At 40.9% G+C, this 9,417-nt stretch overlaps 1 pseudogene; it reads right to left on the reverse strand.

The window, feature by feature from the left end:
* Positions 1-9,074, reverse strand: part of LOC118626232 — a 54,136-nt pseudogene extending 45,062 nt beyond the window's left edge.
* Positions 9,075-9,417: the final 343 nt, after the last annotated feature.

The following is a 9,417-nucleotide window of genomic DNA, read 5'->3' on the forward strand; positions in this document are numbered from 1 at the left end:
GGTGAATAATTTTTTTTGATGTATTGCTGGATTCGATTTGCTAGTGTTTTGTTAAGGATTTTGACATCTATGTTCATTAGGGATATTGGCCTGTAGTTTTCTTTCTTTGTAGTGTCTTTTTCTGGTTTTGGAATTAGGATTATGCTGGCTTCATAAAACGAGTTTGGAAGTCTTCCTTCTTCTTGAATTTTTTAAATAGTTTGAGGAGAATGGGTATTAGTTCTTCTTTGAATGTTCAGTAAAACTCCCTCGTGAAGCCCTCTGGGTCTGGGCTTTTGTTTGCTGGGAGAGTCTTGATTACATCTTCGATTTCTTCTGTTGTTATTGGTCTGTTCAAGTTTTCTGTCTCTTCCTGGTCCAGTTTTTGGAGACTATGTGTTTCTAGAAATGTGTCCATTTGCCTTAGATTGTCAAATTTGTTGCCATATAATTGTTCATAGTAGTTGTTAACAATCTTTTGTATTTATGTGGTGTCAGTTGTTACTTCTCCTCTTTCATTTCTGATTTTGTGTATTTGGTTTCTCTCTCTTTGTTTCTTGAAGAGTCTAACTAAGGGTCCATCAATATTGTTTATCTTTTTGAAAAACCAGCTCGTTGTTTCATTGATCCTTTGAATTGTTTTTTTTTTTTTTTGGTCTCTATGTCATTTATTTCTCCTCTAATCTTTACTATTTCCTTCCTTCTCCTTGCTCTGGGGTTTTCTTTTTGTTTGGTTTCCAGTTCTTTAAGTTGTGAGGTTAGATAATCTATTAGAAATTTTTCTTGTTTCTTGAGGTAGGCCTGTAGTGCTATAAACTTCCCTCTCAGAACTGTTTTCACTGTATCCCATAGATTTTGTGTTGTTGTGTGTTCATTTTCACTGGTTACCAGAAAATTTTTAATTTCTTCCTTGATCTTCTCGGTAACCCATTAATTGTTTGATAACATGCTATTTAGCCTCCATGTGTTCAAATGTCTTTGCATGTTCTTGTTGCAATTGATTTCTAGTTTCATGCCATTGTGATCTGAGAAGATGCTTGATATGATTTCAATCTTGTTGAACTTGTGGAGATTTATTCTGTGTTCTGACATGTGGTTTATCTTTGAGAATGTCCCATGTGCACTTGGGAAGAATGTGAATTCTGCAGTTTTGGGGTGTAATTTTCTGTAGATACCTATTAAATCCATTTGATTTAGTGCTTCATTTAGAGTCTCCGTTTACTTGCTAATTTTTTGTCTAGAGGATCTATCCAGTGGTGTCAGTGGGGTGTTAAAGTCCCCTGCTACGACTGTATTGCTGTCATTTTCTGCTTTGAAGTCCCCCAGAAGATTTTTAATATATGTTGTTGCTCCTACGTTGGGTGCATATATGTTTACCAAGGTTATATTTTTCTGTTTGATAGATTCTTTTAATATTATGTAGTGGCCTTCTTTGTCTCTAGTTGTGGCCTTCATTTTGAAATCTATTTTATCAGATATGAGTATTGCTACCCCAACTTTTTTTTTTTCTTTCCGTTTGCTTGGGAGATATTCTTCCATCTCTTTACTTTCAACCTATGTGAGTCTTTTGTTGTGAGGTGAGTCTCTTCTAAACAACATATATATGAGTCATGCTTTCTTATCCAATCAGCTACTCTGTGTCTTTTTATGGGAGCATTCAATCCATTTACACTTAAGGTGATTATTGATATGTACTTATTTATTGCCGTTTTTGATTAGTGTGGTTATATTTTTCTTTCCATTTCTCCTGCTAATTACAGCAGTCCTTTTAACATTTCTTGCAGTGCTGGTTTGGTGCTAATGTATTCCCTTAGCCTTTTTTTTTTTTTTTTTTTTTTTAAACTCTTTTTTTGACCTTCTATTTTGAATGATAGCCCTGCTGGATAGAATAGTCTTGGACTGAGATCCTTGTTTTTCATGACCTTGATTACTTCATGCCATTTCCTTCTGGCCTGTAGGGTTTCTGTTGAGAAGTCAGCTGAGAGCCTTATGGGGTTCCCTTTGTAGGTAACCTGTTGCTTATCTCTTGCTGCCTTTAGGATTCTCTCTTTGTGTTTAATTTTTGGCATTTTAATTACTCTGTGTCTTATTGTGGGCCTGTTTGGGTTCTTCTTACTTGGGGCTCTCTGTGCTTCTTCCTTCAACAAATTAGGGTAGTTTTCTGTCACCATTTCTTCAAATATATTCTCTAACCTTTGCCCATTTTCTTTTTCTTCAGGGACTCCTATGATGCAAATATAATTATGTTTCCAGTTGTACCACAGTTCTCTTAAGCTGTCTTCTTGTTTTTTAATTGTTTTTTCCTTTTGTTTTTCTGATTGGTTGATTTTTTTTCCCTACCCCTTCTTCTAATTCACTGATCTGGTCCTCAGCTTCCTTTACTCTGCTGGTTAGTCCTTCCAATGATGTGTTCTTTTTTTTTTTTTTTATCCTCATCCGAGGATATTTTTCCATTTTTTGTACAGATAGAGTGGGAGGGAGAGAGAGAGAGAGAGAGAAACATCGACGTGAAGGGACACATCGAGTGGCTGCCACCCGCATGACCAACCAGGGCCGGGGACAAACTGCAACCGAAGTACGTGCCCTTAGCGGGAACCGAACCCGGTCTCTCCGGACCGCAGGCCGACTCTCTAACCGCTGAGCCAAACTGGCCAGGGCCTTCCAATGTGTTCTTTATTTTTGCTATGTCATTCTTCATTTCCACTTGGTTGGTTTTCACTGTTTTTATATCTTTACTCCTGGGTCTGATGTTGTTACTCATGCTATTGAGCTTCCTCAAGATCATGGCTGTGAACTGTACCTTTGATAATTTGCTTAACTGCATTTTATTGATCTCATCTTCAACAGAGTTCTCTTGTTCTTTCCTTTTTGGATTTGTTTATTTGTTTCACCATTTTGGCTATTTCAGTATGTTTTGGAGCCTGTCAAATTTTTCCTGTGGGTGTTGGTGTTCTGCTGTTTGTGGCTCCTTCCACTGGGTTTGGATCAGTGTGGGAGGACCCATGTTAAACACCACTGTTAAGTCCTTTTTTCCTGGGTAGAGTTGCAAGCTCAGAAATGGTTCAGTTATCTTCTATCTTTTTGCCTGGAGGCCATTAGTAGTGGTAACTTGAAGAGCCTTGGCTTCTCAGTTGAGTGAAAAACTCCCTCAGGTGTTCATCATAAGGGGTTTCCCGAGGGTGGGGCAGATGCTGGTTGTTAATGGGCCTAAATTAGCATTTCAATGGCCACCAGGTGGGGTTGAATCTCCAAGGGAGGGGCTGCTGCCTCTCCCCAGGGCCCTGGGAAGGAGTAAGATGACCACAGTCCTGCGTGGCTGCAACTTAGAAAAAGCTCTGAGCGCCCTTCAAATCCTGAGTTTCCCCACACAGTTCCAGTCCAGTTTGTTTTCCCTCTGCTGGAGCCCAAGGTGAGTGGCCGTGGCTATTTTAGCTTCAGTCCCAGCTCTGTGCTGTGGCATGGGCTTTGGAGTGTAACCCTGCGGGTGCTACCACAGCTAAGGCTGCTGCTGTCTGTGGGCTCCCAGCCCCCCTCTCACACCTCTGCAATTGTATCAGGATTGATTCAATGTCCCTAGTTATATGGTCCTTGAAAGCTTCTTTTCTGTTGCTCTTTCCCAATGATTTGTCTTTATTTTCATTGTAATTCTAGTTTGGTCCTGGGAGATGGTCTGTGTAGCTTTCATTCACTCCATGGCCATTTTGGAATCTCTCTCTTTTTCTTATAAATTATTTATTTTCTGATGCCTTGAAGGCTTTTAAAATAAAATTTCTAAATTTGAATAGATTTACTAGAATAAATTTTAGTATTGATCTTCTTAGTTAATTTTCCTAGTACTTAGTTGGCTCTTATGTATGTTCAGATCTTTTATTTTTGCTAAGTTTTCTGAATTATAGTCTAAAATAATAGTTCTGTTTTGCGGTACTGTTTTTCTTCTTTAGGGTCTCCACTTATACATATGCTGACTTTTCATTGCCTATGTTTTCAGTTCAAACCGTTTCTCTCTGACTATAAAAAAAAATTCTCATTCTCTTTGTTGTTGTACTATTTTGTTCAATGCGCTTCATGAAATGTTCATTCAAATGTATTTTGAATATTATACAAGCACCATATAAAGCTTACTTTATGGTAGGATAGTACTTTCTTCTACTTCTTTCCTGAAATCAACCAACACTTATTTCATTTTCTTTTTGTTTTAGCCCCCATTTCGGTTTTCAGTTTTTAAAGTTTTAAATTTTATGTGTCTTTTGGTATCTCCAATAGTTTAAGGGTAATAATTTAGCTTTGTTTGTGGTGTTAGTCTACTTTGAATTTACGATTATTTATTTGATAACATTTTGTCAGCTGAAGATTTTAATTAAAAAAATTTTTTAAGTCCCTACCTGAGGTTATTTTTCCATTGATCTTCAGATAGAGTGGGTGAGAGAGAGAGAGAGAGAGAGAGAGAGAGAGAGAAACATTGATGTGAGTGAGAGAAACATTGACTGGTTGTCTCCTGCATGACCCTGACAAGGGCCGGGGACCAAGCCACAACAGAGGTATGTGCCCTTGACCTGATCAAATCTGAGACTCTTTGGTCCTCAGGCCGACGCTCTAACTGCTGAACCAAACTGGCCAGGGCTAATATAATTTTTTATAGGAATTTTGTATAGAAAAATCTGCACCTATCTATATATTTGATTGGCTTGGCAGATTGGAGTGGTTTCCAACATTTCTTGTCCAAGGTTGCCATCTTCTGTCAGCGTAGAAGATTGCAGTTTCTTTAGTAGGTGGTGTCAGGGCGTGGCAGGGAGGGGCAGTAAGGTGCTGTTTTGTTTGTGTCATATTTTCCTTTCAAAATGTTGTGTGGAAGGGTCTTAACATTACCTTCATTGTTTTCTTTCATCAGTCTCTTTCTTTCCCTTCTATTCTTTTTTCCTCAAAACATTTTAAGACTATCTCCTCCCGAAGCTCTGCATCCTGTTTGAAGTCCCTTCCCTGCAGCCAATGCTCTGGTCCTCCAGGGCTCTGTTAATATTTTATAACTCAGAGGGATTTTAGCCTAGTTAATCCCCTCTCCTATCTTCTGCACACGTTGTCTAGATGCTCTTCCTTCTCCCTCTTTGCTCCTCTCCCATCTGCTCTCTGAATCGGCTGGCGGGGAGTATTAAACAAAGCTTTGCTGGAAATTGGTATTTACTTTTCTAAATACAATACTTTGAAATTATTGTGATTTATGTCCTCGGTGTATGCTGAAAGTATGATATTTGTGTGGATTTATTTTTATTTGTTGATCTGTATAGTGTTTTTTTTTGGAGGATGCACGGTAGATTCACATTTAGGTAGCTACAATAATCTTGGACTTCAGAACCAGCCCCCTTAGCCACTACAGTCCTCATTAATACTGTTCCTTTAAAATAAAATGTACCTGCAGTTCCTCTTTTGATAGTTTCTGGTATAATTTCGTGAGCTCTATTTATGAAACTGGAGAAATTACTCATTTTGCATATCCTCTCCCCATTGGATACGTGCAAACATGCCTTCTTTATGAACTTCAGATAAAACCCTGCACCAAAGTATACAATCAAAATACAGAGAAGCAGACAAAGAAATCCCCTTAGTTCCAAACCCATATGCAAATCTCAGGCACCTGTGTGTGATGCTTTAGGCTAAGCTGGGCCAGCTGTAAGGAATCGGGTGCCTCCTCCACACTGGTGATGGTGATAGACTCTGCTAGAATGTATCTGTGTGTGTGTGGGGGGGGGCGGTGACATTTGACTTAAAATTGAAAAGGTATGCTGGGTTTTACAAAGTGAAGATGAAAGGGCCTTTAAAGCAGAAGTTTTACTTGATCAAAATCGTGAAGGAATTAAGTGCTTGAGCTGTTTGCAGTTCATCCTAAGTGGCCTTAACACACGCGGTTGCGGGGGCCGAGGTGGGGAGGCCTGGGGAAGCAATGACCCACTGCGCTGGAGCAGTGGCCGGAGACACACGGGAAGGCATTGCTGGCCACGTCACTCACTCACAGGGAATGATACGGTCCTGGATTGTGTTTGCGTGTGTGGTTTAACTAAGGAAAATGAAACACCTGCTGATAAAGCTGATATATTGTAAGGATGATAGATTTGTAACCTCCAACACAAACTGTTTTTCAGGGGAAAACCAAAAATGTATCAAATAAGTTTATTTTTAGAACTAAGTGAACTTTTTTTTTTAGCAAGTAGATATCAGTTCATTGCTTTCAAAAGGGGCTCGATAAAGTTTAATCGTTTTTTTTTTTTAATCCTCACCCGAGGACATTTTTCGATATTTTGTTCAAATAGAGTGGGAGGGAGAGAGAGAGAGAAACATCGACACGAAAGGGACACATCAAATGGTCACCACCCACACAACCAACCAGGGCCGGGGACAAACTGCAACTGAGGTACGTGCCCTGAGCAGGAACCAAACCCGGGTCTCTCCAGACCGCAGGCTGCCGACACTCTAACGGCTGAGCCAAACCGGCCAGGGCTTAATCGTTTCTTTTAAATATCAGTCTGGGACCCTGGCCTGTTTGGCTCAGCCGTTAGAGTGTCGTCCTGCAGACCAGAGAGCCCTGGGTTCGATTCTGCCAAGGGCACGTATCTCAGTTGCTGTTTGTCCCCAGCCCCAGATGGGATCCTGTGGGTGGCGACCAATCGATATGTCTCTCTCACGTCAATGTTTCTCTCTCTCTCTCTCTTCCTCTCACTCTGTCTGAAGGTAAATGTAAAAGTGTCCTCGGGTGAGGAATAAATAAATAATAAATAAATAACTATCAGCCGGGGATAGCAGACGACCAGGCAGTTGGGAGAGGGTCTTTCTCGTAACTGAAACGAAGTCCTCCGGTGAATGAGTCAATGGCCTCTTGAACCTTGTATCCTCAGCACCCAGTATGATGTAGTATTATTCCTCTAAAGGAATAATAAATATGAGTTAAAAAAAGAGAAAGAAATGAAGAAAGAACTTTTTCTTTCTTGGGAGACTAAGACTAATGGACTGTTCAGCCATGGCTCTCACTTAGAAATTTGGGCCTAAGAACTTTTCAGTGTTCATGCTTTTGAACAATTAAAAAAAAATGTTTTTCTTCATTGATTTTAGAGAGAGAGGAAGGGAGAGGGGGAGAGAGATAGAAACATCAATGAGAGAGGACAATGATTGGCCGCCTCCTGCATGCCCCCCACTGGGGATCAGGTCCACAACCTGGGCGTGTGCCCTCACCAGGAATCGAACCAGCGATCTCTTGGTGCATGGTTGACGCTCAACCACTGAGCCACATGGGCTTGGCTGCTTTTGTACATTTTAGAGCATATTTTGGGTGGTTTATTTGGGTGAGGCAACATTCCTTTACCTCCAGCTGAAGTAGAAACTCCTGGGAGTTGTGAAAGCTTATCACCCCTGTAACTCAGAGATCAGTGATACTGAGTAAGAACAAACGGGCACGGGATAGGTGTCCAAGGCCAGATTTCATTCCCGAAGTTAAGATGGGACACTGGAATCCATAGGGCGCCGCTGAGGGGAGCCAGGGGCATGGAAAGACATCTCCTCTGCTTTTCTTAGCATTTGTCCATACTGGGCATGGTTAAATTAATGCCTCATTGTTTAAGTTTTGAAATAATCTAAAAAAAATAAAATTAAAAAAACAAGATAAAAGTCACATGCTCTTCTAAGAAACACTCTGGAAGAGTTAGACATAAAGAAAATTTTGTTAAATTTTTCAGGCTACTCAGAGTTAAATGACAATATTATTCAGAGGAAGGAAGGAAGGAAGGAAGGAAGGAAGGAAGGAAGGAAGGAAGGAAGGAAGGAAGGAAGGAAGGAAGGAAGGAAGGAAGGAAGGAAGGAAGGAAGGAAGGAAGGAAGGATTTTTAATGCTTATGAGGTACCCATAAATATAAAACTTGGGGTTTACATTTGAAACAGAGCAAGTCAGACTCTACCAAGGAGGTGGAGATAGTTAACTGTGTTTGAGATATTTTCCCACGTTTAGTCCCTATAAATATCACCCGTTTCAATTTTATTAGAGTTAAGAATATTCTTGAAAATGCAAAGTTCAATTTCTCTAAAATAGGATACTATCTGATTTTTAAATACTGGACCATATGTAATTTTGTCCAGTTAACTGTGTGTGTTCGCAGGACTTCCGGAGTAATTCTTCTGTGAAGGGATTATATCCAGAGATGATAGACGTAGAATTCAAACGGTGCCATGAACCTCAGAACACATGTGAGTAAATTGTGGAGGGAATGGTAGCCGTTGTTGTCCATTGCCAGCAACTTTTCTTAGAACTGTAGAAACATTGTTGCCAGGCTACCAGTTGAGCAAAGCCCCCAATGTATGTCCTCATTTTTAGTTGTTGATTGGGGGAGCCCGCCCCTCATCTCCATCTCCCTTCCCCACCACCTCTCCAGGTCCCCCGCCTAAGGTAGAGAAGTGTGATGCAGCCTGGCGGTGTTCCGTACCAATTCAGTCTTGCTCACCAGTGATGCTAAGACCGTGAGTCAAAATGGTCACTTCAATTCTTGACTACAGCAAATTGATTTAGGGAGTGAAGGACACCTGGGACACAAAAAGGACACGGGGTTGTGTTGTTACCGTCCAGATTTTTTTCATTGTTGATAAAGAATGCTAAAAACAATACCGTACACTGATTTTTACATAATTTTAAATGTTGTGACGCAATCAACAAAATAGTAACCAAATAACTCTGGGTGTTGGATCTGGATGTGGTACCATTCCGTGTGTGTGTATGTGTGTGTGTGTGTGAGAGAGAGAGAGAGAGAGAGAGAGAGAGAGAGAGAGAGAGAGAGAGAGAGACCCATCTGTGCTCTAACAATAAAGCTTGCGGCTCAGAAAACAGGGTGGTTGTCTGCTTGCAGGAGCTGGCATGTACAGTTCCAACGCTCTCGGCTGTTTGTAGCTGCCCATCCACTTCAGAGATAAAGCTCGACCGGTTCAATACCTGCTTTCCCCTTTGACCACTCTGGAGGAGCTTTTACCTTCTCCGTGGGCTGTGCTATTGCTCTGGATAGTCTCTTTAATGGGATACAGCCCCGCTTTGTGACATTACTTGTGTTCAATTTACTCAGAAAAGTCATGATACGCTTTGTTCCCTCTCTCTCTCCCCTCTTCCCCTTTCTTATCTCCCCCAAATGCAGGGGACAGAAAAAGAAATGATGAAATTATAGAATTAACTGGCACTGAAAAGAAAGGGAGACTGAGATCACGAGCGACTAAACCAATTTTTCTGCCTAGAGGGTGTAATTCGGTGATATTTTTATAAACGTGCTTCAAGCTGTGGCTTTTGTAAAAGATCAGGAGCAGCATTCTGCAAAGGGGAGGGAGGGTCAGAGCCGCTCACCAGCAGGGTGGCCTCGCGTCCGCTGGTGGGACTGATGTCATCGCAGTGACTCTTGTGCTGGATATTCCTTTATAAACTAC

This window comes from Molossus molossus, unplaced genomic scaffold (genome assembly GCF_014108415.1).
Source record: "Molossus molossus isolate mMolMol1 unplaced genomic scaffold, mMolMol1.p scaffold_m16_p_12, whole genome shotgun sequence".
Taxonomy (NCBI): domain Eukaryota; kingdom Metazoa; phylum Chordata; class Mammalia; order Chiroptera; family Molossidae; genus Molossus; species Molossus molossus.